Here is an 8,054-nt window from a genome sequence, read left to right as displayed (position 1 = left end):
GAATTAATTAAACAAAACTTAATATATTGGTTTGATTAACAAACTTAATATTTTTATAAGTATTTTATAACTCAAATAGTAAACCATTAATATTAAAAATTTATAGATAAAAAATGGTCTAAAATGATTTTATTATTTCTATTTTATATAAAATTATTATTTTTAATTACAAAGATATTTTCATTTTTAATAAGACTTCAATTAAATTTAATTTATATTATATAAATTAAATTTGTAATGTCTTTACAAAATCAAAACGAAAAAATTATTTTTAAAACAACTTGTCCAAACAAGTTTTTTGGCTTTTATTTTTAAAAATACCTTACCAAACACCTTTATTTTTATAAAACATTAGTGTCCAAGGTGATGTCTTTTTAAAAAAATATCAAAATAAAGAACAAAAAACAGTTTTTAATTTAATTTAATTTTTTAAAATAAGAGGGTTTGGCAAGATATTTTTAAAAATAGTTTTTTTAAAAAAAAACAAAAAACTTATTTGGACGAAAGAATTTGTATTATTTTTAAAAACATTGTATTACTTTTATTTTATAAAAATTAATTTATAATAAATCAAATTCAATTTAAGTCTTATTAAAAAAATAAAAATTAAATCTAATACTATATGTGGTTTAAAGATAAATATATGTTTTTTTTTAAATTATAAAACAATTTTTTTATTCTAATGAAATAAAAATTACTATAAGATAAAAATAATTTTAATATTTATTTTTAATACAAGTCAAATAAGTACTTTAATTAAAATTTTCTAATTTCTTGTTAGACCAAGATTAGATTTCTTATGCTTGTTTTTAAAAATTGTTATTAAGTTAAAGAACCAAAAAAAGTTTTTTTAATGTTTTTATAAAAATAAGGATATTTGACAAGTTGTTTTTATAAAAGGACTTAAAAAAAAATGTCTTGTTTAGATAAATTGTTTTTCTCTAAAAAAAAAAAATTGTTTTGATTTTATAAAAACATTTAAAATTCAATTTATAAAAGAATAATTAATTAAATTTAACTAAAGTTTTATTGAAAATGAAAATAATTTTGTAATCACAAATAAATTAAAAAAAAAAGGTTTGTTTGGAGGTGTTTTTCAAAATTTATTTTTAAAAACTGTTTTCAAAATAGAGAACAAAAAACAGTTTTTTTAATTTTTTTTTAAATAAGAGTATTTGGCAAGATGTTTTAAAAAATAGTTTTTTAAAACAAAAAAAAACTTGTTTGGATGAAAGAATTTGTATTGTTTTTAAAAACAATGTCTTACTTTTATTTTATAAAAAAAATTTATAAATTTAATTTATAATAATATGAAGTTAAATATAATTTTATAAATAATGAATTAAGTTTTTTATTACATTTGCACACATTTAGTACTCAATTTTGAACATAATATTTTAGAATGTTTTGATTTGATCTATAATTAATTGAGTTGGTTTTTTTATTGGAAATTATTATTAAAAATTAAAGGATTTATTTTAAAAATAATAATTATTAACTATATCTTACTTAATTTTTAATCTATTTACCTAATGAGATTTTTTTTTTTTAAAAAAAAAAAGATAGTTGTGTGCCTAGGATAAATAGTAAAGTCATTACTTATGATATATAAGTTTTCTTTTATTATTATTATTTCAATGATTATATCTATTTTTGAGTTCCAAATTATTTTTAAAAATTGTTAAATTCATTCATAAATTCAATAAAAAGTGTCACTTGATTTGAAGTTCGTTTTTGTAGTAGGAAAAATTATAAAAGTATAATTATGTGTAGAAAAGAAACAATATAATCATTACAAACCATTTTTTATCCATAAATTTATGAAATTCATAAGTTTATTATTTGAGTTTTAAATTATTTTTAAAAATTATTAGACTTGTTGATGAATATAACGTATTAAGTCTTATTGAATTTGAAGTTCATTTGCCTATGGAAAAAATTGGGAAATAATAATTTTATATAAAAGAGAAACAATAAAGTTGTTTTAAACCAATTTTAATTTATAATTTTTTTGTATTAATAAATTTATTATTTAAGTTTTAAATTATTTTAAAAAATTAATAGACTTGTTAACAAATTCAACGCATTAAGTTTTGTTTAATTTAAAGTTAATTTGTCTAGCGAAAAAGAAATCGAAAAATAACAATTCTATGTAGAAGAGAAATAATAAAGTGTGTATGTTTCTTTATCGTTTTTAAAAACCGGTGAAAACAACTTTTATTTGTTCTCTAAAAGTTGTTCTCTATTTCACTTTGTTTTTAAAAACTAGAAACAAAGAACAACAACCAAATAGTGTTATGAGTTTTTAAAAACTCCACCAAACAAGCTCATAGTTTTAAGTAAAACATAAATAGTAATGTTATAAAGTATATATATTTTGGTAGAAAATATACTATTTTATTATATATTAGAAACATAATGATATTAACATAATGCTTTTTTTTTTTTTGTTAGAAATGAATAATACTAAATGTCAATAATATTTTATTTAGAATGAATAATAAATAAAGTTTTACTTTTTTAACATATAAATTGGTCAAGTTTTTTTATTACATATGCATATATTTAATACTCAATTTTGAATGTAATATTCTAGAATGTTTTGATTTAATTTATAATTAATTGGGTCAATTTTTTATTGAAAATTATTCTTAAAAATTAAAGGATTTATTAAAGAATTTAAATTATTAATTATGTATAATTTATAATTTATTTACCTAGTGAGAAAATTTAAAAAAAAAAACTAGTTATGTGTATAGGATAAATAGTAAAGTCACGAGTCATGATAAATCAATTTTCTCTCTTATTATTATTATTAGTATTTTTTGTTAACAATTAGATTTATTTTTAAGTTCTAAATTATTTTTAAAAATTGTTAAACTCATTAATAAATTCAATAAAAAGTATCACCTGATTTGAAGTTTATTTTTCTAGTGAAAAAATTTAGAGATATAATTATGTGTAGAAAAGAAATAATCATTATAAACCAATTTTTATCCATAAATTTATGGTATTAATAAGTTTATTTTTTTATTTTTTAAAATTATTAGACTTCTTGATAAATCCAACACATTAAGTTTTATTTAATTTGGAGCTCATTTCCCTATTGAAAAAAAAAATGAAAAATAGTAATTTTATGTAGAAGAGAAACAATAGAGTTGTTCTAAACAGATTTTTATTCATAAATTTATGGTATTAATGAGTTTATTATTTAAGTTTTAAAAATTAATAGACTTATTAACAAATCCAACGTATTAAGTTTTGTTTAATTTGGAGTTAATATGCCTAACAAAAAAAATTTGAAAAATAATAATTCTATGTAGAAGAGAAATAATATAGTGTGTGTTTTATTATTTTTAAAAACCAGTGAAAACGATTTTTACTTGTTTTCTAAAAGTTTTTCTCTATTTTACTTTGTTTTTAAAAACTAGAAATAAAAAACTATTACCAAACAATGTTATTAATTTTTAAAAATTGTTTTCGGTTTTTTAAAAACTCCTTAAAAATGCTCTTAATTTTTTTTTAATTTAAAAATAATTTTTAAAAACAAGTTTGAGAAAGATGGTGAAATTGGCCCATAAATTTTGTCATGTGATAATAACATTTAGGTTCATGGCTGATCAATCTTAATATAATATTCTCAATTATTTGATTTAAATTACTGCTTCCTTGGTAGATTACTATAGGGTCTTTGTTTTTTCAACTTTTATTGAAAGTAAATTTCTTTCAAAATTTATATGGTTTGTTTTTCTACTTTTTAAGAAACAACCAAAATATTTGGTTTTTTCTAAATAGAAAAAGTAACTTATTAATTTCTCTTTACTTTTTTATTAAATAGAAAAAGATCTACCTTCTTTATTCTCAAGAACAATGCAATCACTTGTAAATAATTTACTGAACTCACCTGTGCATAATTGTTAAACTTAGGCAAAGTGAATCCAACACTAATATAGAGGATTAATTGGTAATTTAATAGGTTTAGACCATGGTTGATCGAATATTGCATGGGGTAGGATAAAAGAAAGAATGTTATATCATATCTCATGTTTGATTGGAGATAGGATATGATAAATTATCACATCACTTATCATATTCTATATTTAACCAAATACATGATAAGCAGTGAGATATATTATTCACTAGTTTTTTTATTGTTTCTACATGAAATATGTTAATATGATACTAAGATATGAGATATGCATATTTCATGTATCATAAATTTATTTTTTATCTTTTTTTTAATCATTTTTATACTTATTTTGTAAAATAAATTTTTATTATAAATTAAATTTTTGGTTGAAAAAGAAAAACTAAAAAAAATTCGAAAATAATATTAATATGAGATATATAAATTATTTTTATATATTGAATAACATAATATAAAAAATTTTATTTATAAAGTTTAAATATTTTAATCATGAATATTATTAAACATAAGAGAGATTTTTTTTTTCAAATAAAAAATATTGGAATGTGATATAATTTTTATTTTAAACATTGAAAATAGTGTATATTTCATATTATTTTCTTATTCATTTCACAAATTAAATATAAACATAATATAACATAACATATCCAATAAGATATATTATCTTAAAAAATCATATCCATAGGATATGTATATCTAATGATATGTATTTATTATCCAATAAGATATGATATCCTAAAATATACATATCATATTCTATCATATCATGTCAATCAAATGTAGCCTTAAACTATGATCACAACTATTAATACAATCTCTTTTTAGTTAATAGATGATCACATTCTTTTGAATTCTTGATCTCATAAATTGAGAACTTATTCACCTCAAGATTCATTTCAAAGAGTTTGTATACATTTGATCAAAATTTGTCATCAATGAATCAAATATGATTTATAAGCATTCACTAAGCCAAATTCAGAATCAAGTATGGCTTATCTCGAAGAACTTGTATAGAGAATTAATCCAATCATGCCCGATATCTTTGAACCTAAGAATAAGGATAAATTTTATGTGATAGAGATGCATTCTGCGACTAAGATCTTCCTTTAGATGCACTCCTCTTCCATAAAAGATGATTTAACTACTCATACTTGAGAATTCGGTCTCAATGAAAATCTCAATTTGAAAATTTAAGACTCAGTGTCAAAATATCAAAGGTCCAACCCCCTATATATACTACTCAAAGTGCCATGTGCCATATCATCAAGAACTAAAATATCCAAGGATTATTAGTGTTTTACCCTAGTAGAGTGACCTTGGGTTTCAAGAATTTCAAAACAAATGCAAAAATCCAACACCACAGTCAAATTCCGATATGAACAAGTAGCAACTGATACCAAAATGGATATCGGGACATGCTTTGGATCCCCTTAACTGAATTATGATATGACAACCTAGGGTGGAAATGGTAATGCTTTTGGTGTCAGAGCAGCTTCCTTGCATCTAAAATCCAAATGATTTTAGCCAATACCAGATTGGATATTATAATTGAAATCGATTATGGTTTCACTTTTGTATTTCCATTCTTGAACCAAATTAGATACCAGTTTTGCCATCAGTTATGGTGTCCTTCATGTATTAAAAATGGTATTGTTTTGACTGTTAATTCTGAGATCAGCTTCAACAGCTACTCACTTGAAACTCGCAAACCACCTTTGCATTTAGATATGAACTAGGTATTAGAAATGCTATCGGAGTACTCTATTGGATCTGACACCAGCCCTTTAAGTCTCTCTTCTCTTCCGTTTTGTTTTCTTGCCTTTTTTAATCCTTAATCATCAACCCTTAATCTAAGCATGTTATCCTCCATTTTGTTGCAATTTACCTCAAATACCACATTAGCGACCAAGATGGGACTCTACCATAAATTCAAGATAAAAATACTGATTTGTACTCTTCCTGTGTAATATATATTGATGAATAATAAGGCTTCTGGTTACCTTCTGAAATGCCCCAAGATCCAGATTAGTTGTTTCACTAGTCAAATTTGTCGCCTCAAGTCATGAATGGAATTACGAATACGAGAACCATTCGTTTCTCACTGCACAAGAGCCTTGACCTTCATTTCATAGAGAAAACTAGGAATAACTTCAAAATAAAGGACTTTTTATTTCTTCAGAAGAATTATATTCTTACTCTTTTTGTTTTCCGGAGAGAAAAGAAAACATATTTCTTCTCTTTGTGATTTTCAGGGAGAAAGAAGTCAAAATATCTCTCTTTGGTTTTTCAAGAAGAGAATTCTCACCAAGAAAGATTTTCACTCAAAGAGAGAGAGAAAAAATAAAAATACTTTATTTATTTATTTTAATAGTGGTAGTTTCGGGGTAGTTTTAAAACTCCCAGAAACTACTCCCCCATTTTCTCCCATTAATTGGGTCAGGTCAAGTCAGCCCACTTGGGCATCCAAACCCAACTCCAATATATATATATTAGCATATTAAATCATCATATTTGGGCACAAGTCACTCTCAACCTAAACTTTGTTAGTCCTTGCCAAATACAAAGAATAAAAATAATGAAAAGAGTAAGATAACATTCATGGAATGCATCAATAAAATTTTACTCCTAATACAAAGTTATTCAAGCTACAAAATCTTTCCACCTAGACTCAAGCCTACATTAATATTTAATCTCTCCCTTAATCACCCTCAAACCACTCTCTTTTGAAATTATTTCAACTAAAGGCACAAGTGTTGCATTCCTAAACATCCTCTCTCATTGTAACTTTTTCAAGAACTCTCCCCTCAACCAAAGAGGACCATCCTTTGGCTCCAACGAGAGAGCACCTTTACTTATTGCTTCACTAATATTTTTCTTTTTCTTTTTTTTCTTTTTCATATAAATTTATTCAACTTATTTCTTTCAGCTAAGAAAATCAATTTCTATGTGGTTTAAAAGGGGTCAATTTTTAAATCCCAAGCAATAACTCAAGGTACCATGTATTAAGGATGGTCTAACTTCCTATGTAATTTCTTCTATTGAGCAATAACTAATTTTTAGCTCATATAGCAAACAAAATTTTGATGACCCACTCAAGACATACGTTTGAGCATTTAATCAAAACATTGCACTCTTTTTATTTATTGATTTTCTTGTTCTTAGCCCCTTTCTCCCCCTCCCAAGCCCCACCCACACACTCATTCTTTTTTTTTTTCTTTGGGCTCATTGACCTCTTGTAAAGGTAGCTCACTTTATTTTTGTCTTAAAAGAGCCTCTCTAAAGCCAACAAAATAAATTCTCAAGCAAGATTCAACAAGGATATATTGTGATATAGTGTGTAGAGTGAGTATTAGGTATAAATTAACCTAGAAAGAACTGATCCAAAGGCTCCTAAGATATCAATCTGATTATATCAGCACCCTTGTGTATAAAGGGAAAAGGTAGAAAGATTAACTATGATCATATTATCATGCCAAGCTCTTAAAATCTATAAAGGTCTTATATTTTCAATAAAACTAAATACTAGAGTATAATAAATCTAATAAAATTCCATTAATTCAATTTAGTCAGTCATGGATTATCATAAGTTTGCAAATTCAAATCAAGGCATGCTTATTAAAATGGCAATTCAATTTTTGGCATATATTCCCTCCCCCTTAACATGAGATGCACATTGTCCTCAAAGTACAATAGAAGAGATGCAAAGGTGGGTAGACTTACCTTCATTTCCTATTCAATTGCCTCAATTCAAAACAATCACAAAAAACAAACAAAAACCAAGATTAAGTAAAGAAGGAAACATAGCAAAACAACGAATAACATAACAGTATAATCCCAAAACAAAACCAAAATGAGTAGTGTATCTAGAAACCATGCCAATAAAGAGAGTACAAATCCAAAAATATTATCATAAAGGAAATAGAGAATAAATAAAAAGGATCAAGCATTTCCTTGTCCGTCCTCATCTCATCTCCATGAAGAGTTGCTATATTTGCAATAGTAGTATAAATGATCTAATTGTCATCAAGTACATCTTCAGCCTTAGTTGCTCACTCCTCGATATCAACTTTCTCTTTAAGCACTCCCTTAACCATGAAAGCATTGTAAAATTCTTAACAAAACAACA

The sequence above is a fragment of the Vitis vinifera genome, chromosome 5, assembly GCF_030704535.1.
Source record: "Vitis vinifera cultivar Pinot Noir 40024 chromosome 5, ASM3070453v1".
NCBI lineage: Eukaryota > Viridiplantae > Streptophyta > Magnoliopsida > Vitales > Vitaceae > Vitis > Vitis vinifera.
The sequence above is the reverse complement of the archived record's forward strand: the minus strand, read 5'-3'. Positions refer to the sequence as shown.